Here is a 25,045-nt window from a genome sequence, read left to right on the forward strand (position 1 = left end):
GTGAGCCTTAGCTTCAGTTGGTAAGTCTAGATCCTGAAGGGGGTGAACTGTAAGAAGTATAACGAAGGATGAAAATTATTAAGCACCAATGATAAAGATCATTTTGAGTAGTATGGGTGAGGGAAGACCATGCAGCACTGCACAAAGAGATTGAGAGACTGACTGCCTAATAAAATTGTAAATGAAGTGTGGTATAAATACATATAGAGTAATGCACTTGGGGGAAAACAATTCCAGTTTCACATACAGAACAGTAGTCTTTAAATGACCATTACCATTCAGCAGTGGAGCTTTGGCGTTATGCAGGGCTCAGTACAATCTAGACATCAAATGAAATTTTGGGAGTTGTTAGGAAAGGAATAAAGAACAAATTATAAATCATCATTATGACAATCTTTGTATTCAGCCTTTACTTACACATTGAATAGTGCATGCAGTTCTGCTCCTCTCATTTCATGAAGGATGTATCAGAAATTAAAGTTCAGATAAGGGCAGTGAAGACGTTCAAAGATATGGAACAGCTCCTATACTGGTCAGGATAGGATGTTTTAGCCTGGAGAAGAAATAACTTGGAAGTATGCAAGATCATAACTGGTATGAAAATGGTGGATAAACATTGAAGTGGTGGATAAAACATAAAAATGTTGATTCTTTCATCCATTGCAGTAATAAGGGATCATAAAATGAGCCTGGTGGCATTCAGGTTCAGAACAGTTAAAATGGAAATAGTGAAAATGAAACAACTGAATGTTTTCTTTGCACATCTAGTATTTCTGAGAATAAGTTCTGATTTCTTCCTGAGTGAAAAGGACAAATGGACCTGATATTTTTTAACATTTCCTATCTTGTTTTACTAATATATTTTCCTGAACAAATCATGATAAAAAAGACAATTAAAAGCTTGCTTGATGATTCAGTCCAGCAAACCACATGTGTCTCAGACACTACAGACATAAGTACTATTGATTCTCTTTTTAAAAACTGGCCATGTAAATTGCATGGCTCTACGGTCCTGCAGCATTGCTTAGTAAAATCTTACAGTAATAATATCTTCGATACACGAGTGCTACTTCTAATTTAATTCTACTTCAGGATAGCAAGAATCAGACACTTTCTTCCTACTTGATTGCTGTGTTTAATTTGTTTGCACAAATAACACAACACTTTGGGTTATAATGGAGATCAAAATAATCACAAGCTTAATTATAATTCTGAATCATTTTCTACTGTGCCTGACACTTGGTAGCTAGCAGCCAAAGCAGACATGATGTTCATTGGTGACTGGTCTTATGGGACATGCTTGTACATCCTCTGAATATCAGCAAAGTAAACACTTAGTGCAGGAACTCATCATCCTTAGGCAGTCATTTCAGCAGATAAACTCTGATAAGCTGGTCGGTCCTGTTTTTTGCTAGGATAGAGTTAATTTTCGTCCTAGTAGCTGGTATAGTGCTGTGTTTTAGATTTAGGGTGAGAATAATGTTGATAACGCACTCATGTTTCAGTTGTTGCAGAGCAACCCACAAGCTTTTACTCCCTGCCCCTACCTACCCTGCATCCTTCCCCAATCCCACTTGGTGGGGGGGTGGTAAGCGAACGGCTGTGTGGTGCTTAGCTGCCTGCTGGGTTAAACCACTACACCATCTCATTGCAATAGTATTACAATATCTTAGGGTATGGGAACTATTGGAATTGAACCTATCAATATTAATGACCTTTATTCAGCCTAAAGTCAATAGATGCTAGGCTTTTGCCTTTGTTTCCATTTGTCCAGGTCAAAACTGATGGTATATGAGCTGACTTTTTTTTTTTTTCTTCCTAAACAGAAAAATGTATAGCTTTATAAAAGTAATATAGCTTAAAATGTCATTGTCTCTGAGGTATTCCTCTGTATCAGTTACTAATCCTTAGTCAGGAGATTCTCCTCCAAGGAAACTTTAGTTGCCCCAGATGACCAGAATCTTGGAAGGATGTATCATGAATCTACAAGTTTTGCAACATTTTTCCTTGCTGACGGTATTTCTTTGCAACTCTTTGATTTCAAGATTTCTGTTATATCTGGAGTAAACAGTGGATATGATGTAAAAGGTAACCTCTCATCAGCTCCAGAGAGAAGACATAATGGCACAGATAATCCTCTTGGCAAGCGATGATTTCTTCAGATGATAATTTATGTGAAGTTTGTGTGCAGTGTGTATATTTATTTAATCAACAGGACTACACATACACAGTTTAAAGAAGGTATATGGATTTTGCATACAAGTATCATATGTTTCTCTTTTCTGTTCTTTTGGAACAATGCACTAAAATCTCCCTTTCCCCCAGGTTCGATACATTGAATGGATTCATACCTAATTTCTGTCTGTATGAATACCTAAAGAATACTTTGAAAATGTCTCATTCACTTTGGCCTTGAAGGTTTCTCTGGAATTCATCAAGCAGACTGACTATCTGCGTTGCCCAGTCACTTGTAAAAATTTAGATTGCTGTCATCTCTTCAATTCAGCAACCTAGAATGATGCAGCATAACTTTGGGAAACAGCATCATTAAATTAGAGATGCAAGCTGCAGACTGCAATATTAAAAATGTGTTCTCCTACTGTGGCCTAATTTGCCTTTTTCTTTTTATGCTGATAATGTATCTGAACCCACACTGTGAGCAGTGTGTAATAAGTTTCTAGGCTTTTGGCATCTGTTATGGACAAACTGTGGATTCTCTGCAGCTTCAAACAGCAAACGAAATGAGAAGATCGATGGAATTCGTGTCTAGATGTGTGACATGGAAATCTGCCTAAACAAATATAATTTTGCAGCAGGAGCACTTAAATTGTGTTGAGGCTGAAAAAACATATCTTGCTTATCACATGAATTAATTAACTGCTAAGCATTTCTTTCTCCCGTTGTCACACAAAGTAAAGGGCTGGGAATTTGAATCCTCTAATTTGGCATTATAAAACTGCTGTCAGAACCTCTGGCTCAGAGGAAGCCCTGAAACCACAGAATGTTGGAAGTGTAACCGAGGGAAGGACTGCTGCGTGCTTGCCTTGCTCTGCGACTTTTCCTTAGGCATCTGCTACTGGCCGCTGTCAGAGGCAGATATCCAACTAGATAGACCTTTGGTCTGACCCAGTATGGCCACTCTTATGTAAGAATACATGTGACCATGGGTGGTTTTGTTATCTGGCCCCTTCCTGGGCTGGATCATCACCGAGGATGAATGAAGCTGTGACTGGAGTTAATTTTAAAACACTGTTATTCAGGTTTGGAGTCATTTCAAGCAATGTTGTGCTGTCCAAAAATATGAAAATCCACTGTATATACAGTTCTTCTCAGAAGAAGTAAATTATATATATTCAAATATTCAAAAATGATTTGGAGTAACACAGAGAAAATTTGACCATGTGACTCAGTAACATAGGGTACATGGATGGGTGTTACACACAACTCTACACCCTTCCAGTGTAGCCTGCTATCTCTGTGCCTCAGTTTTGCAGCAATAGTCTGGAAATAAATGTATTTTACTTGTCCTTTTTTTTTTTTTTTTTGATGTTGCTACATCATGTGCATGAACAATATTTTGAGCTGAGATGGTAGGAGTTTTTTTTTTTTTTTTTTTTTTATGAGCGATTATGTAATCTGCTTGAGATGCACCTTTCCTTTCTAGGTCCTAGACATTTATGTATTTAAATGAGTGGGGATCTTACCTGTAAAAGTGTAGGTTAGAGTTCTGCTAGTAATGGAATAAATAATTAATTCTTTTGTTTAAATAATACTCCCTCTTTCATGAATTACTGTTGTTAGGAAAGTAGGCACGACCCTGTATTATTGTTTGTTTGTGACTATACAAGATGAGAGGCCTCAGTCTGACACTGTCAGGTCACCTTCCTCGGTCAGGGAAAACTGTGATGGAAGGGGACAATTGAATTCAGATTTGAGTCCAAGAGGGCATGGTCAAGTGCTACTATAACTGCAGCTATTCACATTGTAGTGAGTAAAATGTACAAAAAAAGGGGTGAACACCATTGTATTTGTTAAGCCAATAGCTAAACTGTTTTCAGTCTCTGTTTTTACACTGGGTAGCGTTTGGACAGAAGCAAGATGTGTTTAGCAGCTGATGTCAAAATAAGGGAACTTTTCACTGTGAGCACATATTTTTTATTGGTATCAACCTTTCAGATGTTGAAAACAATGTTACAACAGTGTAACTTCTCATGCAGATGACTGAGCTGTACTTTGATTAGTGTCTGAGAAATGTAATTAAAAATATAAAGAGCAGTATGGCCCAGTTTATTTGCTGTGGGAAGAGATCCTTATCCCACGCAGTTTGGTACTGCTGGCCTGAGCTAATTAGGTGCAGTTCTCCTTCAAATGCCCTTTGGATAGCATGAACGAAAGGTGGAAAATGAACAGGGAGCTAAATCTATTCTGCAGTACATAGACCAAAAAAGGAGAGAATGTTGCAAAGGAAGCAGGAAGTCTGAGAAAGTCTTGATTTAATTTCCATAAATGTTTGTTCTAAAGATACAGCAAGTACCAATATGAAAAAGCTATTAAAATAATCCTGTTTCTCCCCTTTTTCTGGAATTTTGCTGATTACAACTATTTCTATAACAGTTTTTTTTCTGTTTTCCTTTGAGTGCTATTATTCTGTACAGTTGTACGAGTCTGTATTTAAAACTAATGCAAAGGAAAAAAGAAAATCCTGCAATCTCAGAAGCGTGTATTTGGAGGGGCCACAGTTTCTGTTGAAATAAAGTTGTTAATGGAATTAGAATCACAGTGACATACTGTGAAAGGTTTCTCTTTATTACACCCCTAAGATTTATGAAGGAAATGGTCCAGACTCCTACAAATTCTTGTGAAAAGTGAGGAATATATATTTTAGCATGCCAGATTAGAGCAAATGAACTTTTAGTGTGTATTTCAGCTGGGATGGACTTCTGGAGAAGTTCACTGTCTTTCTGATATTTTTAAAAGCCTGTTTTATTGATCAAATTCTTGAGAGCAAGAGAGAGAGAGAAATAATTCCATCTGAATTAGTTTTACCTGAATCCTTAAAAAAAATTTAAGAGGGTAGTTTTTGTCTACAGCAAATGAGGGAAATGAATGTACTGAATTGTCTGAACTTCTCCCTTCTGTTGTTCATTTCAGATGTTTACACTGTAAGGTGCTATGATTTAGAAAAGTTAAGAAACATGATGAATATTTCTTTTACTTTTTAAAGTGAATTTAAACATTGACCGAATATGAGGCTAAAAAATTACTCAGGCACTAATGTTGTTAGTGGCCATGCAGTCATTTTTGCCTGAACAGCAGTTAAACATGATCTTCCCTATGGAAGACCCCATTTGGGTAGACTGACTGACTAGTGTATACAAAAATAAGTTGTATTATTGCAAATATTCCAGCACAGCTTCCAGCATAGCATATGGAGATTCTGTTATAAAATATATATATTTTTTAATTTGTGAGTAAAACTGTTATTTTATACTATAGCCTTCTATTGTTTTGGGATATTGTGTCTGCACAGAAAGCTAGTCTGGAACAGAAAAAAAAGAAAAAAGGCTGGTCTGAATCTTATGTGGTCAAGATGCTAAGGAGGTAAAGAAGGTAGTTCATCCTTATTTTGCCTTTATAGTTAGAGTAGTTAGAGTTCCCCTTATATGAATGCCAAGACAGATAGGGTGTCTGTGACAGAGCCAAAAAGTCCATTTAGACGTGGAAGAGAATGATTCTTGAACTTTGTTGCTGCCTGTAGCTGGGATCATATTGTTGGAAAAGGTGATTTTTTTTTTTTGTTTGTTTCTTTTTTAGAACAAGAAACAAGTTGAGTGATGAAGTGTGAAGAAAAGTAAGGAATCCAAGTGTTTAAAAATTCAGTCCTAAGCTCTGATCATTAATTTGTGTTTCTGAGTTTTCCTAAAAATGAAATCCATATCTATCTTAAGCACTTTAATTTCATGTGAGGCCATTAAAATAAGATTCCTAAATTAGGTATTGTATAGCTGGTTGAAAATGACATTGTTCTGGTGTTCAAGACAAGATGTACTGAAGTCTTTTCTTTTTGTTCTAACTTCATTAAAATCAATGAGGATTAAAGGCGAACCATCCTATAGCCATCATTCGTAAACATTATTTGATGATCCATCTGCCCTGAAGATCAATCAAGTGCTTTTAAAAGAAGTCATTTCTTCACATTAAGGAACACCGTCTGCAATCTGTACCAATTCTCGTATAATGGGTTTGAATCAAATTTTCAAGCCCAAATTGCTTATACAGTTGTGCAGAACCATGGTTGAATTTTTGTGTAGAGTATATAAAATAGTTCTGTAGGGCATGTCTTTACAGGGGGGTTGTGGGCTGGAGGTGGTAAGTTCTAGCTCATTCAGTCTTGAGAAATCCTGAAAGAACTCAGTCCACCAGATAGAAGATTTGAATCTTGCTGTTGCAATATATTACGAATTCTCTTTTCCTGAGATCCGATATCTGAAACAGCCATCAGATCAACATTTACAGTTAGAAAGAAAAAAAGTATTTGGTGAGATTTCATTGTGATATTTTTAAAACAGTGAGATGGACTAGTAGTAAACTGGGATGATGCTGTAGAGGGAGAGAACAAGATTGTGGAGGAAAAGGGAAGAAAGGAAGCTTTTGAGATTAGATAAGCAGTTGTAATTTTCAGTACATACTTGATCCAAACCTCAGAAGACATTATGGTTCATATATCACTGGATTTTGACCTGTGCTAGAAATTCTTTTTAGCAGAACTACTGTAATAAATTGGCAACAACCATATACATTTTCTTCGAAACCTTTTGTGTTTATGCCAATATAAGCAAGAGAAATGCTTTTACCATAAGCCTTTAGCTTTCCTATAACTGATCTTTGTTTCACTCTAAACACACTTAAGCTGTAGGTTATGTTTTTTCTTGCATCTTTTTCTAAAAAAAAAAAAAATTTTTATGCAGTTGGATGGGGGATGTCCTTCTAATGTGGGGTGGAATGTTCAACTGGCCAATTATTTTCTTCACATCTTTAGTTCTTTAATATTCAACAGTCATAGCATATCAATGGGCAACATTGAACATTAAAAAATATTCAGTTAAGTTAGACTCTTCAGCCCCCCAAATAACTCCATAGGCAGAATCCTTCTTGAAAGAAGTCGTTTAGAAAGTAACTAGCAAAGAATACACATTTTACTGAAAGCACAGAGGCATTAAAAGTTTGAATTATAATCATAAATGAAGGAGTATCAAAAACAGTGGTGGAACAAAGCCAAGAATTTATCAGTTTTTCAAAACATTTACAAGAGGCATTTTTGATTTTTCTTTAGTTACACATCCATAGATATTATGCAGGCTGCATATTGAATCATGACAGAAGGATCTTTGGTGTATGAGGTGGTGAGTTTTGTTTCTTCGAGTTTTTCCTTTGCTGCTGTTTAATCTGGAATTGGTCCCTATTCCCATTCATTTTAATTGTCTGCTATGAATTTAGAGGTTTTATGTTGGTATACTTGGCATACTTCCATTTTATCCTTCCTTGCCATGCTGGATATGGGCTTCAGATCAGACACTGCAAAGGATATGCATTTAGAATCATTCTTTTGAAAACAGGCCTATCCCCAGAAGCACACATCTGCTCCTTGATGCTGCTTCACAACTCGGAATGGTTGTCATAGGTGCAATCTTTCTGTATCTAATAATAGCGGGTGAACCGATACGGTGAGAAACTCTCTTTCTAGCTTCTTTTTCATTGATGTTTTCAGGCTATTTGTGAAGGCCAAAAGATTGAAAACTTTGATTCTGGAGCATGCAGAATCTTTGCCTGACTACCTTTAACCAACAACAGCAGCATTAGGATATTGCAGAAGAAAGAGGGCTTTCTGTCTCCCTAAGTTTCTATTTGTGACCTTTGTGGGCAATTGAAGTGTCTGTGTCTGCCTTCTTTATTTCTTGACTAGCATCATTTTTCTTCACAAATCACATACAAAATACCTGGAGACACATAGAGCCAGACATGCTGCCATGTGTTGCTCTTGCACTAGGTCAATGATGAGGTACTTCAGTTCTTCAGTCACACTTTCTCTATTTTGGTTGATCCCACTAGCACAGAGAAATAACATGTTTTGTGACACAAGTCTGATGCTTTCCATGATAGTTCTAAAGATGTATGGCTGTTTTAGCATGCTATATATTGCAGCTGGTGCATTTTTTTTTTTTTTTTTTACTCGGGGGCTGTAACTACATAACATGACCTTTTCCATTTTGTGTTTTTAGCATCCTGACAGCAATTATATTTTCTTAGGGTGGTTTAATTCTTAGAATACAGTGTTTAGGGCCTCATATGATTCCTTGCTTCTACACAGACTTTCTCTTTTAAGTTGAACAAGTCTTTTAATTTCACTGTTCCTAATTTTACACCAAGGTAAATGGGGTTCAACTTCTTTAGTTGTAGTTCATAAGGGTGCAGTGAGGTAAGGCTGAATGAATTGTTTACAAAAATTTTTTGTGTTAAAGTTACTGATTAATGCAAAAGATCTTTCCAAATTTTCATGAAGAAGACTGATCTTCAGACTCCATGCCATGTGCTAGGAACAGAAAATACTCTAATGGAGAGGAAGAGGATTCAGGTGTGAAAATGAATGTAATGTATGATCTACTACATGTCGGCCTCTTATATTTATTTAAAAAAATACTAACTTTCAAAAACAAGTCAATAAACTATTTTTCTACCACTTTTGTATGCCTCTTAAGCATGACCTGATTCTACTAATGTACATCCTTCTAAATCCCACTGCACTTTCCTGTCTAAAGTGTGGGCCTCAAAGAGACAGGAAATGTATCTGTAAAGTCTCTCTTTTTTTTTTTTTTTTTTTCCTGCCGTGTGACCACATAAAAGTGAAGCAGAATTTGGCTTGTTGTGAGATTTTTCCTTGTAATACTATATAGCATGTTTAAAGTAAACCAAAGTTTTCTGTCTGAGTAAATTTTGTTTTGCTGATGAAGTCTGTGGTGCTTAAAGTGGAAACCCTCTTTGGGAACTGAACAAAGCCACCAGGTATATTATCTGACTTGACAGTCTGGTGTTTGATTAATCAAACTGTTAATTTGATTTTAAATGACTGATGCTCTTTTAGTATGTCTGACTTAAGTGCCTGTTTATAATTACGGTACTGAATCAAAGGCTTTTTCCAACCATTGTACAGATTAGTTTGGAAAGATGTGTTTTGATTTTAGTAGTCGTAAAAAAATAGCATTGGTGTTTACTTTAAAGCACAAATATGTTCAAAGAAACACATAGTTAAAGTGATAAAGCAATGCCCTCACACTTTTTATCTGAAAAAGGAATGCAAGGGTGCAATCTTTAATAAGTTATGTAAACAGCACACTTTATCTTCTAAAGAGATAACTAGTTTGGGGGCATTCATAGCAGTTTGATTGGTGGGCACTTAGCTTTGTGTAGTGAACATATATCATGCAAAACTTTTGTAAAGCTGCTGGAGGTAGAAGATTTAATCCTGCAAGCAGCTGCTTGTGTGTTGTAAATTTTCTGTGAATCTGTAAATTCCCCCTGAACTTGGAAACTAAGTAATGGTATCCTGTAAGCATATAATAACCTTGTGTGCTGTGGCATATTTTCAAGTGGATTGTCATAAATGTTCAGGTGTTATGATATGCGAATGTTTGACTATGAGTGAAGGTCATACAACATGGGTAAGGTCCTAATACTGTAAAGACAACCAAGCACATGCTTCATTGCAGTCACCTGTGTAGTCCCATTTGGTCTGATAGTTACATGAACTCTTAAAACAAATGCAGATGAGATCTATAAATTTCCACAGGCTTCACATACACGATTTCAAGGTGCATATGATTTCTATAACTGCAGGAAATTGTCTACATTGGAAAAAACAAAACAAAACAGTAATTGCTACAAAAACTTTCTTATAAAATAGTTTGTTATTAAAAATCACTACTATGGTAAATTCAGTGTCTAGTAAATGTCCAAAATATTGTAAAAGTATCAGTCTTGGTATAGCAAAGAAAAAATGTCTGAAGGCATTATTTTTGCCTATTTTAAGACTCTACATGTGTCGGATAATGTATTATCTTCCCTAGTTTTTCTCATGAGCTGCTTGAATATCTCAAGGGTATGTATTGCGATACTGTAACTGAATAGCAGATAATCTGATCCCTTAACAATGATATTTTTTCGAAGTGTGTTTTTGGGCATTGTAGTTAAGTAGGTATTTAAAAAAATATTCTAAATTTAAAGAAAGTTTTCTATGCCTCCATTTTTGTTTTCCCATCTATATACAGTTTTAAGAGGTTTGATTTTCAGAGGAAAGATACTCAGCACTTTCTGGAAACGAATTCCCACAAAGGTGATTTAGGCATCCTAACAGCCAAAATCATTAGTCATTCTTGAAAACCATGGCTGAAGGAAACCGGACAATACAATCTCTATTTCTGTAGGGTTTACTATTTTTTTTCTCCCTCACATCATAATTTCATAATTTTTTTTCAGTCAGTACAGCCTTCCCAGACTACACAGACCTGAATTTTGACCATAAAACCAAGCTAAACCACCTTCTTGATTCTTCCCTATAGTTTTTCATATATTGTAGAGAACAGTAAGAAAGAGTGAGAAATCATTGTTTTTTCCCTAGCAAGTCGCCTCTGGGAGAGAAAAAAAATAAAAGATTATTCTCTCAAGGAAAGAAATGTGGGAAAATGCAGTTGTCTTTCTTTCCCCACCCCCATCCAAATCCTAGAAGGCTGAAAATTTTCGTTTAGCATTCCTAAATGACCCTTATATTGCTGACCTGTCATTGCTAGCCCAGATATTTTTTACCTGGTTTATTGAAAAACTGCTATACTTGCCTGAATTCATGAATCTTGGAATGAGGTTCTGCAAGGCTGTGTTCTTTGCCTGTTTAAAAGTATACCCTGAGAAGAAGTAAGTACTTCTTCTTGCATAAGTACTTGCATCTGATTTTGATTTTTTTTTTTTTTTTCTGTTCCATGGCTCTATGTTCTTCCTGTGATGAATTCACAAGCAGGTTACTTTAGGAGCAAAATACACTTGTGATAGTTGTGCATCCTGGATGTCCTCAGGACTCCAGGATAGACTGATTCTAGGGTTGCGGATGCAAAGAGTCGCTCTGGGCTCTGCTTTACTTTATCCATCTGTGCTCAAAACACCAAAGGTTTGGAGTGGGGAGCCATGCCGTTGTGATCAGTTTATTTTTTTCCACCTTAGATAGTTGGAGCTCCTTCTAGGGAATTGTATTGACTTAGAAAAGGGGTGAATTTAAAGTTCAAGAAAGCTAGATAGAAATTTCTACCAGGAAAACTGAACTCAGTCTAAGGCAGCAGCAGTGGTTATGACTGTGAAGGCACAGATCCAGTAAGAACGGTATTTTTCATAGGCTGCTAGAAGCCTGGAGGGCCAAGTGGAAGACAGGAGCCTCAGTCCTATGAGTTTCTTGGGTTTGTGAGTAGAAATCTTTTTCGAGAATGAAGAAAGAAATGGGAAATTCTTTTACTGACAGAACCCTAGGGAGTTGGGCCAGAATGAATTTCAACTAATTGTAATACCCAGCTGAGATTAGAAGTCCTGTTCTATAGCCCATGAGAAGAGGCAATTTTAGACAGCAGCAACACTGAATTATCCTTTCAAGTTGCCTGTCTTTCAGCATTGACTTACATAGGAAGTCTTTGTTGATGGGACTCCTAATTAGGCATCCCAGAGAAATTCCTAAAGTCAGTGACATGAACTTGGGTCTCGGTGAGATAAAACTTCCTCAATTTGCCCTCCTGTACATAGTAAAAAAAATATACAGAGGAGTATAAGAAGATTGTAATTCAACAGAAAGTTTTATTTTTAATTTGGAGAGTTGAACAGTAAAAGTAACTTTGATATGTGCCCTACCTTGCTAGGCTAAGTAAATGCGTCAAGGCATGGAACTTTTTTCCAGTTTATTTTTATTTGTGCCTCTTTTGAGCATATTTTTACAGTATGAAGTTAGACTTCCATTTATATATCATAGTTGATGAGTGTATCATATCTGATGATGATCTGCAGACATATTTGATTTGAATGACTGTCTTAAAGAGAAACAGAGGTAATAGCACTATTTACCTGTACTGGCAGCAGTAGAGACCTGAAAAAAAAAGAGGCATAGACAATAATATTGCATGTGAATAATGGTTCTTTTAGAACAAGAAGAGCCAGTATTTTCCTTTTTTCGGCAACACAAAGTTTCACATTAGATTTTGGATATACTTCACTCATGCCCAAACTCGTTCTGTCTAAACTTAAATTTAGACTGCAATGAGTTTAATTATACTTTTTTTTTTTCTTTTCATTTGCATGTTTTATATGGATCTCCTGATAGGCCTGCACAAAGGCAAGAGTTAGATTATTTTCAAATCAGATAAAATGTTAAAATGGAGCAGAGAAATTCTGAATAGAAGACTTAATATTCATAAAATTGTAACTAACATTCATTTTAAAAAGTCTGTGCAAGCTGTCCAGGTTAGTTCTGGGAGCCTGGAATAAGGATTTCCTTGCAGATAGCAATGTCTACTCTCTTCTCTAGCTGTGACCTCCCAAAGAAATTCCTTCACAGAGAACACTTCTGTGGGAAAAAGGATGAATGTGAACTGGTGTATCCTGACAGGTTGCTACTACAACACTATGAACAGGACATCTAAACCTCTTTGCTGGCAGTTCATGCTCTTCTCCTTCAGAACAACTTTGGCTTAAAGAAAAATAGTTGTTAACCATGGCAAGAAGACTGAAAGTGAAAGGAACAGATATTTATACAAAACAAAGAATCTTGCTGCAAACCTCTCGTTTGTGTGTCCTGACTTCATTATAAATAAATGTCTGTGAGGTGATTGTGTTACTATAGCTGTACTCAGCTTGTTATTTTTTTTTCTTTTGCGAAAGCAAACTGAATTTTATATATGTAATTAGGAAATTGATCCTGTACTGTCTATGCACTGAAGTCAAAAGTTATTAAACTCAAGTGTTTACATCTTGAAATACACCAAGGCAGAGTATTTACAAGTGAAAAAGAACACTTAAATGGATTTACTGGTATGTGTAGAGCGGAGTTACTGGAATTTGCAGTATCTGAATTTCTTTGGGTATCTCCACACAGCATTTAATTGTGTGGTTATGGGAGTGTCAGCTTCTGGGCGGGTTCCTAAGCACAGATTTATCCATTCACCAGTTTTGGCTGGGAGCTCATATTGGTTTTAGTACTATGCATTATTGGCTTGGATTTGCCATATCCTGAGTTTGCCAAAGTGCTGATGTTGAGCTCTGGGTTGGTCAGAGCAAGGAAGCTCAGCTCAGCCGAAAGAAGTATTTGCACTGGTATGGAAAGGCAAGGAGCAAGTTGTTTCTCCATGCCAAACAGATTATGGGAGTTCTGGGACAGTATAAATAGTACAGACAGGGAGCCTAGGTAGCTAATATGACAAGGGACTTCAGAGGGGTTATTTTTAACGCATTTGTTTGCACCAGTGGTCATTTTATTAAAGATGTTCAGTTGGAAGAAACTAATGCGGGGGCAACACTGGCCAATAGGTCTCAAAAGTTTACATGAAACACTTTTTTCCTAGTCATATCTAGCCATCTGCCCCATACCGTATGGCTTCCTCAGAGCAGTGTGGTCTTACAGGCCTGCAGTACTTGCTCCATCTGTTTGCATTTAACTTTGCTTGCTGTGCAGACTAGATGGTTTTTACTAATGCTCCTTTCATGTTAATATATTAAACTAGCTTGAGAAATCCTCTGTTAATTACTCAGGACAGAGTACTTTGTTGCCACCAATGTACTGGATAAAGTTTTTAGGGTTTTCTCCAGGGGGGTCAACTGTAGAGGAGTGAGTGTTGAGGTATCTAAGGTAGTTTTAACTGAGCTAATTTCAGTGTGGGAGTTAATCCAGTTTAGAGCTTTGTGGAGGTTAATGTTTTCATTCCCCAAATTAGTTTGCAGAGTTCTGTGCTCTGGAGCCAGACTGTTCTTGGTACTTAAACTAGGTGTTTTAAAGCTTCTTTGTATGTTTTCCAGATTGCATGTAGGTTAGACATACAATTGTGATCCTCCTCTGTCCCCTATAGGCATTTAAATCTTAACTGAAGAACCTGAAAATATTGTATCACTACTTGCCTAACTTCTAGCAATCTGAGGCATCTCATTTTTCCCCAATTAAAGCATAACTCTGAGTATACTGATCTGTGGATCCCTCCCTTGTGTCCAAGTGTCTAATATCTACTTACCTCAGTGTTACATGTTAGGGCACAAATGCTTTTTGTTTTCTTTCTGCATTAATAAAGACTTTGGAAGGTGTACTGTTTTGGTGATTCTTGGAGCACCTGGGGAACAGGAAAGTGAGAAGAAAATGTTGTGTATATTCATCTGAGACCCTTATGCATTCTACCCACAGAGAATTTCAGTTCAGTTCATTTTCCAGATTTCCATGTTTCCTATGTGAAAAATCAGTTGTCAGGTCTCCAGCTCCTTAGCTTGAATATAGACAGTGCAAAAGTTTTGGAGCTATCATGTTCAGTTTATCAAGAACTTTCTGATGTTCACCTACTTTCTTCCAGTAGGTCCTGATTTTTTGAGCAATTATCTCAATAATACTTTTTTTTTTTTCCACGTATTTTAGCCTATGACTTATTCACGAGTTATTTTGTCTGGTTGCTTGCTGATAATTACTTGATAACAAACATTATTTCATCTCTTTGACAAAATAACTGAATCCTCTGTTGACTAGAGGAATTAAATCAAAGACCATTCAAAATGGCTGTGCAGGAATATTCAGCATGTGTGGAAGTATTTTTGATAAATATTCACAGGACTTAGTCATATTAACTTGCTTGCAACTGAAAGTATATGAATGATTATAAAAGAAATGCAATCCAGCTAGAATGTACACATCTTAGTCAGTGAATAGCCACGGTACCACTGTGGTATTGTCACGTACCATGCCAAAAGAAGGATGAGGTGCTGAATGTACTGGTATCCTGCAGAGACAATTTAACCATTCTGTGATTTCATTGTACTGGGATTGCTTCATATCTCTGAGATACATTTGGCTCACGGTGGTGTTAAGAGAAGCATTTAGGATGCAGACACCACTAAGCAAACTGTGTTCCTAATTGTTGTTAGAAAGAAGAAGATATGTCTTGAATAAGTGGTGAGTAGCTGGTTACTCTCTGTTTCAGTCCAAGATTCATCTAGATTAGCTTGAATGTTTTAATTGTCTACTACATAAATTGGGATTGGATCCTCAAAGATGGTTTTATAAATACCATCTACAACCTAATATTTTGAAGTTTTTTTTTTTTTCCATCTGATAGAAGTTTTTAAACTCTGGCAAGATGGAAGGATGAATATTCCATCTGGCACAGTTATGCTGAATATGTTTTCCTGATAAATTTGTAGATTAATGTAAGGGACTCTTACAATAGTCTGGCCTGACTTTGCTGAGATGACAATATTTCACTCAGTATTTTTTTTTTTTTTTTTAGGAAGCCCATTACTTCTCATTCTGCAGTGTTTTACAGTACAGGATGTGTTATAAAGATATATATAGACACAGACACACATGCATATACAAACAGTTTAAACTTAATTTAGGATGAGAATTTGGTTGTGGTCCCATAGAAGATGTGAGTTTCCAGAGCAATTACATTTGCTAAAGGGTAACCCTACCTAGAAACGAGTGATGTAATTAAAATCAGATTATTGCAAATACATTGATAATACTTCTATTACAAACTCCAGAAACAGAGTTGCCATGCCTACATCTATATTGCTTGTTAAAAACCCCTCCTTTTTGTTTCAATTCTCTCATGCTGTGCTTACAGCACCTATTTGATGAGGAATTAAACATTCACATTTGTCTTCCTGAGTCTTTTCTTAAGCTTGTACTGGACAAAATGAAAGAAAAACAAAGATTGTCTGGAAATTCTGAGGTAATTTAATTTTATAAATCCTTTCAGGAGATCCCATGTTTACTAAGTGAACTATATGGGGTTAATTTACTGAAGTGTTCTGAAGGAATTAGCCAAATGAGAAAGGAAAAAAACAAAACAAAACAAAAAACCAAGAAACAGGTTACCTAGAGTTGCTGTTCCTTGCCAGGAACAAAAGTAAAACAAATCAGTGGCAGGATGAGTGGATCCGGTTAAATAATAATGTCTCTGCAGCAGGAAGTCTGTCTGTCAACTGAAAGGTGAGACAGAAACATAATGACAATGCCCCGTGGATCAACTTTAAGGGTAAAAAACTCAACAACAACACAGCTCAATCCCCTCAATGAAAATATAAAATGACAGAATTCACACCAGTATTTTTTAGTTTTTAGGCTCAGGTACCTGAAAACAATTTTCTTCTCAAGGTTATTCACATGCAGATTCATTGTTGCTGGTGAAATGCCCCAGGGTAACCGAGAGCAGAATTTGGCCCTTTCTGTTTGCTCAGTGAAGCTAAGTGCTACTTTCTCAGTGAAATACCTGCCTTAAAGCTCAACAGCTGTGATATGCAAGAGTAGCTTTGGCATTTCCTTTTTTTTTTTTTTTTTTTTTTTGTTCCAGGAACAGGAGGTGAGTCCTGCAAATGCTGAAGATTTTTGCATGAAAATAAAGCATGCAAGGGTAAGTGTCATGCACAAGTTTTAGCCTGAGAACTTGGGGCATGTGGATGCTTTTGCATCAGCAATGATAGATATAAAGCTTAACAGAATATGTACAAAATTATTAAAACATCCACAAAAGCTTTTCAGTCTCTGATGCTCTGTTATTTATATTTTAGTTCCAGAGGAGTGAAATGCTGCTAGGGCATGTGCAAATTCCGTTGAATTTGGGAAGAGTTGCAAGTGCTCATTGTCTCTGAGAGAGGCTCTAATTATTTAATGCAGTTAAATATGGATTTAACAGCTGACAGAAGTTTGAAAACTTCAATCTCCATTTCTAAGACTTTCACCATATCATTTTTCAAAATCACCATGCTCATTTTTTTTGTATATGAAATCTTCTCACACTATCAAGAAATCCAAAATTGACATTTTTTGTGCTTAAAACATCTGCAGGAAACAACTGTGTTCAGTTGTTTTGAAATGATCAATTCTGTTCTCATTTCCATTTGGTAATTGCTGTGAAAGATTTACCTGCTGTAACGTGGAAACGCCTTTGTTTCTGTATATGGCTGCTAAGCAACAGGCCAGATATTTACTGTCAAACAAATAAAACAAAAGCCTCATCTGCCACTTGGAGGCCCAACTTCATTGTTATTGAACTGCTCAACTGGGTCATCATAGCTGACAGTCAGATTTATGCCTTACGATGCTAAACTCAGTTTTTCACTACATAGTAATTTAACTATAGGAATCCATTTGCTCCTCGCATCATCTAGCAAGTTTATAACTATATGGGAGTGTTCTAATGTCACATATATTATTTATTTTAAATTATTTTTTCCCATCAAAGGGGAAAAGGAAAACATGCCTCATGAGACAATTTGGTTTTCAAGAGTAGAATTGCCTTCTTGGTTACCTTGGAACAATGAAGGATTTTTTTTTAGTAAGTTCCTGCTGCTATTAGAGCTGAGACCTTCCCTTCTATTACCTACCTTCCTTGCTTTGCCCAAAACAGGAATCAGAATTGCTTTCTTGGAACCAGCCTGGAAAAAAAAAAAATGGTGGTGGTGGGGAAAAGAACAGAAAACCCAAGTCCCAGAAGGAGCAGTCAGGCAGCTACTGTCAAAGGGAAATAATTACCATAGAGGCAAGTAGATAATCAATAGTAATCAAGCTGGTGACTCTAAAATACAGCAGTTTCCCTCAAGATTTGTGCTATATTCATCTGCAGTGTGTCAGAGGCCAAAGCAGACTGATTGTGTCTGAGGTAGGCTTTTCAGAAGCATCCAGGTAACGTGACAAACTTGCAGTTTATTAATAGCTGGAACTTGTCACCAAGGCTGTGGTTGCTAACTGCAGTCTGCATCACAACAACTGCAAGCAGGTACGTTGCTCCTCCTTGTTTCACTGCATCTGCGTTGCTGTTCTAGTCAATTCAGGAAGCACGGATAACATCTGCCTGTTGCATACCCATATATATACAAGTCATATGGGGGCTAAATATGCGGAAGGCCATGAATCGTTCTGAAAAGAACTGAAAAGTTCATTGGGGAATAATTTCAATAATGTTTCTGAAACCTGTTGCCAAAGGTAGACACCTAATACCCATAGCTCCCATGCACTATACGCATAATTGTACAACAGAGATAGACAAATATTTACATGTAAGCTGAAATGAATGAATTTTGGTCTCTCCACCAGGTGTGCACTAGAAATGATTGTGCCTGGCATTGCAAAAGAAATGTTCAAGGAAGCAGTGGCACCAAAATACAGAAGTGTTCCAGAATTGTCTCTTGCAGTTGCAAGTTTCAGCATTGGAGGGGGAAGTACCAAGCAAGACCTGAAGAATAAAATGCATTAAATTGACTGTATGGATTTTGAAGTAGTCAGTGCCCATACAAAGTACTGCAGTGTATGGGCCGGAATATTAATTTTGCAGGCTAATCCATCTGGCCATCTGCTCATCTGAAATTCAAACAGGGCTGTGTTTTACACATTAATACCCTATAACAACCAATAGCTATAAATGATCAGCAGAATATGTCATTCTGTCTTGCTCTTCCATCAACGAATGAGAGTGACATGTCATTTAAACATCAGCTACTGATTATTCCTGATGGGCGGGAGGGTGATAAAGCAAATGACTGAGCCAGTAGTGATGTTTGGCATGCATCTTGTGGATCCACTTTTTTTGTTGCTCTCTCCTATGGTCCAATTATTATGGGTTGTGCCAAAGGCTAGAGGAAAGATTGTGTTTAGATCTTCAGATTGGAAGTAACGTGACAAATAATTTCCTCTGAGAATTACTTTCCCGTGGAAAGAATTGGTCTTGACTACTCAGTCAAGACCAATATTTCAAGCTCTTGACTAGCCTGTGGAAACCATGAATATATGCAGGTTTTTTCAAACCTAGTAAAAATTTGATTTGACATGGTTCCAACAACCAAACTGATGTTTTCTGTGCAGAATTAATAAATACATATTGAGCTTTCTAATTTGTACCTTACTTTATTAAACATTCATTAAATAGCTAATACTATCTGAATCAACATCTTTAAATCACTGACATTTGCCTAGTATTTTTAAAATTCTTACTCAGGTGTATCAGATCCAGTATTTTTTCTCTTCTTTTCCTCTAACTTTAAGCTATACATTTTAATTATCTTGTTTAACAAAGGATGCCTTTGCAGAGTATATAGATAATTCAAATAGCTGCTGATGTCTTTGTCGTGTCAGTGGCAAACTTGAAATGTTCAAGATTATTTTGGATATTATAATTATACTCATTTAATTTATTTATCTTCTTGATATGCTTATGGCATTAGTTATGTAATAAACATATCTTCCACTCTAATCAATAGTTAGTTGTTTTTGTTTACTATGCAGTAACACAACAAGAAGAGATTTTACAGAAATAAAATATGAGACAGTATCCAGCTCTTATACTTTCCATAATGATGTGGCTGACCACCTTTTTTTGCCTTTGGAACTTTTCACCTCTGAGATACTCAAAGCTTTTTCTTAAAAAATAAAATAACTGACTTTCTACCCTTTCTTGAATGAAATTGCTTAAAGTCTGTTTTTCTCTTTCACATTCTGCAAAATGCATACAGTGAAAACTGTTTCACTGATTTTTAAAAATTATTGAATCAGAAACTATTTTTTCCCAGAATCTAAAAATAATTTGCTGTTGGAATAGTTCTATATATATTCCTAGTCCCTGTGAGGAATGGTGGAAGGATCTGAATCATAATTTTTGGAAAGAACTTGAAAGTCTTTAGAAAACTATAAAATATTACTAAGTGTGTAATTAATTGCTTAAATTCACAGTCTTCCTAATGGGTTTACTTTGTTGTTATAGTAAAAAGAGAAGTTATATTGCTCTAGGAAACATATTTTTGTAAATTTTGAAACCACAGCAATTTAGATAACACATTTTAGCCTAGATTATGGTTATGAGTTGCTGCATTACAAGGATTCCACGTAAAACCACTTCATACCATAGGAGGTAACGCCTTTATGTAGATGAATAACCATGAGAAATCAAATGGAGATTCAGAAGAAACTGAGAAAAAAAAATAAAAAGAGGAAGCTGACTGTATGTAAATCATCACATCAGGGAGATGATATTTTCCTTGTCTTTGCTGTTAGTCATGAGAGAAAAAAAATATCTTACTTTTCATTATTGTGTATGAGGGAGGAGACAGAAAGAAATCAGTTCCCTAAGAGCTCTGAGTTTTGTTTGGCTTCATGGGTACCATAGACCAGAATAACAAAGAAAGCTTTCAGTTTGCCTTATTGTTGAGGTTCACTGAGAACAGAGAGTGGTACTGAAGGGAGAGTTTAGGTAAAGCCTTGGGAGACAATTAAATAATTTATGTTTCTCTTTCCTGCTCACTGGAAGACAGCAGAGTTTGAAAAAGGCACAGTGAAAAATACTGTGCAACTCCCAAGCGACCAGGTCTTCACTATTTTCTAGTCTGTCATGACCTGAAAGGAAGAAGCAAATTATGATACATGTAAAACCCATAGCAAGATGCTAAGTGCAAATAGGAATTTAATTTTGATGAATAATAAAGGGAGGAAAATATAATAATATGAAATTTTAAAAAATTCCTGATAATTTTAGCCTATTCTGAAACTGTTTTCACAAACTAATGATTTGAGAATGTCTCACTGTAGATATTAGTAAGACATTTGCTAATTTGATCAACTGATTTTATTGAGGATACTCCATTTTCTTTTCAAAATTAATGTGATTTGGCTTCTCTTTCTGTGAATTGTTTTCCTTGAGGCTTTTCTGCATTTTAATATGCCCAGAATTATTTTCAAATTATGTATTAGATACTTTCTAGGATTGTTGAACTTTTGGTTTAAATTTGGTCCAAAAAGACAATGTATATGTTATTCGGGCTGCACTGTTAGTAGGTGTGTCACATGCCTGTGTCCCAAGTTAAAATACAAGAACTCTGTTTGGTACTAACTTATTTTATGTTTTTCTGTTGTTGCTCTGTTTAACACCTACTCTGACAATTCAAAATACTGAACAAAAAAGTAAATAAACACTATGGAAACCACAGATCATAAAATATTCATATGTTTAGAAAAAATACACATTTAAGTTTCTTTTGGTCTCTTCAGGATGACTTTTGTTTCACTGTTTCAGTTTCAATAAAAGAGACAGCATGCACTAAACAGATAAAATATCCATTTATGTTTGAGGATACTGAGCCAAGTTTTGCTATCAGCTCTACTACTGTAAATGTGTTGTAACTTCCTTGGAGTTCCTGTGGTATTATCTTCACAGAAGTAGACAGTGATTAACGAGGAATTCAGTTAGTATATACTCTAGGAAATTGTAAATAATGATATGTGAATAGTGATATCTAACCACAGGACAGATTTCTCCCTTCATCCAAAATAGGAAACTAAAATCAGACTTAGGTAGGTTCTAGGTGTATTTTGTAGATGCTCATGTATTGCTCTGTGATGTAGTGCAATGCTGTACTAGAGCATTTCAAGCAAGCCTTAATTTAGTGATTAGGGCACTTTCTATGAAAACAGGAAATGAACATGTTTTGTCTCAAGAGAACATACTAGCCAAGTCTCCCAGGATCTGATTATATGCTTTAGTTGCTCCACTGTTATTTAGAGCAAGGGCACTGGCAATTTTTCCATCAGTGTTAAAAGTATACTATACTATACTATACTATACTAATCTGTTCACAGGAGAGAAGTAGATAACCTACTTCACTGCCCATGTGATGGAGGGTCCCACCATTTGTGAGCAGTGGCTATTTGTCTGGGATTTCAATGCAATAGAGTTGGGAGCTGTGAAATATTTGTACATGAATGAACTTGTCTTAGTTCATAAACTGTCCCTCACCAAAAATAGCAGTGACACAAAGTAGCAACTATACCGTCAAAACACTTCTCCCAGTTTATTAGGTTCTAGGATTATGCTAGCAGAACACAGTAGCAGCTATCCTCTTTGTGGGATACATATTAGACACGTGGTACAGAACATTAGTGTGTTTGGTTGGCAGGGACTGTTTTTATCAGTCATTTACCCAGTAATTCTGTATGTGCTGGATAGATAAGTATGCAGATATTGTAAGCAGTAGGGGAACAAAAGACTGAAAAATGCAAAGATATTTCAAGGTGTCATGGTATAGACATTCCCCCCACTAAGTAGAAGTGGGTAAAAGCACTATAGAAAGTGAGATACTTTGAAAGTAGACCTCACTGTATTCCAGGTCTATAATATATATATAGATATATTTGCAATGTAGTTAAATATTGAGACACAAAAATTTACATCAGAGGAGCTTGTGCTGCCAAAACATCATCACATGTTCCACCAAAGAGTTTACAGTTTTAAAGGTAGTGATGCTAGAACTTCTTGTTTTGGGATAACTAATCTAAATCAGCTGTTAAAATGTCAAAGCTGCTAACCAAAAAGAACCATCAAGCTGAACTAAATCAGGGGAGAAGTGAGGAGGAAGGAGAAGGAGGTCAGTAACGTGGCAACTTCAACGCAAACAGAAGAGCTGCATTTGTAAGTGACGAGTTGGTGTGAATGTAATAAGAAATTCAGCCAATAAGTTTGGCTGATATCTTTCCTCCTTCTCTGCTGCTCCACTGCATATTTGGAAAGAAACAAAGTATTTTAAAATTTGAAATGGATACCTCTAGCCATATAGAAATATCTTTCAGCAGAAAAGAATGAAGATTTCTTAAAATACAATAAATTTTACTAGACTGTTCTTTCTGTCCAAAGTTGCCATTCTTAAGGCAATCTTCATTGTTTATGTTGGATGGTTGAAAATGTTTTCCAAGTGTTATGCCTGTTTACAAAGTTTAAGAAATCTAGTGAGAGAACAGAACTTGTACTGTCTGACTGGTAGAACCAGCCACGTGGCTGGAAAGGTGAATTCCAAATACTAAGTCCACAAGTGAATAGTTATAAAGAACAACTCATGTGCACCCATTTGTATTTGCTTTGTTTATAAGCAGTGAATACTAAATATTGTGAATGATTATGAATGTTATGTCTCACCTGCAAACAGCCTCAATGTGCAAATTGAGACAGTTCCTTGAGATTGTTATTTAATGACATCTAAGTGTAAGAAACAGATATTTTCTATTCCTACATATATTTAAACATATTATTTAAAAAGAAAAAAAAAACATATTTTGTTATTGTTCATATTGTTCATATGTAGTCAGGAAATCCTGAGTAAAAACTGACTGTCTCTGCTGTCTTATGTAGAAGTCTTTACTGTGCAAAACAAGTGTAAAAAGCTACCATACCGATGCAAGTGTAAATGATAGCGAGAGAGACAGGAACCTGTATCGCAGCAAAGTTGTGTTTCTATTAGTTATGTTAGGCCTTGGATAAGAGTTTCACTATTAGAACTATGACATATAGTATAAGTTGCTTAGTTGTAGCCTTGTGAACCTTCGCAACATGAAACTTTGTTCCTTCTAAAAGATTTGGAGCAAGTGTATTGAGAAAGTCAGTAGGTTAATAATAAGATGTACAGATGAAGTGTATTTGGATGAGAGTTCGACCTAAGAGTTGGAGTGTGGCAGTTGTCACAAAGCCACATATAAAAGGATGTACACACTGGTAGTTTCCAGGCAGTTCTTACTGTATTCGAGTTGTCTCCACCAGCGGATACTTTGTGTGTGCATGTGAAGAGAGTAAATTTCACTTTGAGTGAATAAGCCTCTGGGCTTATTTTTTAGCGACACTTTTGTGTAATCACCAGAGTGTGCCACCTCCTTTAGCTAATATTTGTAGTAACTTTATATGTTAAAACAAAGCTGCGCAGTAGTTCTTGGTAGCTTAACCATGTGGCTGCAAAATTAACCTTTGACCTTTCTTAGCCTAATCAGGAAATTGACTTTAGGAGTTATTCCTTAACCTGGGATATCTGGTTAAAGTTAAACATCGCTAATAGGAAGTCTAGTAACAGGAAACGTGTGAATGCTAATCCGTACAAACATAAACAAACCTTTGGCTTACATACAGTTTTATTGGAATTTTCCTCTTGACTCACTTTCCTTCAGTAAGTCAGAAAAAATTACAAGCAGCTTGTTAAAGTCTTTGAAAGACTTCAACCTTTTTGTGGCTACAGGTTTATTAGATTTCTACTTAAGGAAGCTTTAAAACTGGGGTAGGATTTTGTCAGGAATCAACTCTTGGCAGGTACGTGCAATTCACCTTCATAACAGTTCTAATTAATGAGGTTATTCACCAGAAACCTCTATATCCTACAGTTCAAAAATAGATTGTTAAGGCAAAGAATTAAATAAAAGGATTTATTTTTGTGGAACTTAAAATTGGATAATTTTGAGAATAAGGAAATACTTATTTCCATAAAAACATTTTGAAACCTTTTTGAAAACAAAGTTGTCAGAAAGAGAATTGTATTCAGAAATGAATACAACTCCAGTACAGTAAATTATCTGTGAGAATTTGAGACATTTTTATTGTTGTCTCTGGATTCCTTTTACTTCTCAATAGGAAAGTAAGGTAGTGTGACTTGAAGCTACACACTAACCAGCTAATCACTGTTTTATAAGTATAGACCTTAGCTTAGAAAACCTTTGAGTATTACTTTGGTTTTCATACTAAATCCACAAAATCTTTACATTAATGTTGAGCTCCACTGAGTTCAATGGGACATTGCGTATGTCCATTGACACAGATCAGCTTCCAGTATTAGGGACAAAGTATTTTTTCTGGGAGGAATTTCCTTGAAGTCAGGAGAAGGATCTTAGGGGAGCAGAACCACAGTCTAGTCTGAACAGATTCTTAAAACAGGAAAGGACAAGATAACTGTCAAACAGTAGCCTATGATCTCTGTAGTT

General features: G+C 36.0%; 1 protein-coding gene and 1 long non-coding RNA gene across 1 annotated transcript; one reads left to right on the forward strand and one right to left on the reverse strand.

Moving 5' to 3' along the window:
- The window catches only part of GJD4 (gap junction protein delta 4), a 365,179-nt gene that overhangs the window by 83,283 nt on the left and 256,851 nt on the right, over positions 1 to 25,045 (forward strand).
- LOC310895722 lies at positions 5,417 to 16,619 on the reverse strand. The gene is made up of 4 exons (XR_014580900.1): positions 16,407 to 16,619; positions 16,151 to 16,257; positions 14,301 to 14,396; positions 5,417 to 12,169 (listed from the first exon to the last, which is right to left on the reverse strand). It is a non-coding gene; the product is annotated as an uncharacterized lncRNA (long non-coding RNA).

The sequence above is a fragment of the Anser anser genome (assembly GCF_964211835.1).
Source record: "Anser anser genome assembly, chromosome: 2".
In the NCBI taxonomy this organism is placed as follows: domain Eukaryota; kingdom Metazoa; phylum Chordata; class Aves; order Anseriformes; family Anatidae; genus Anser; species Anser anser.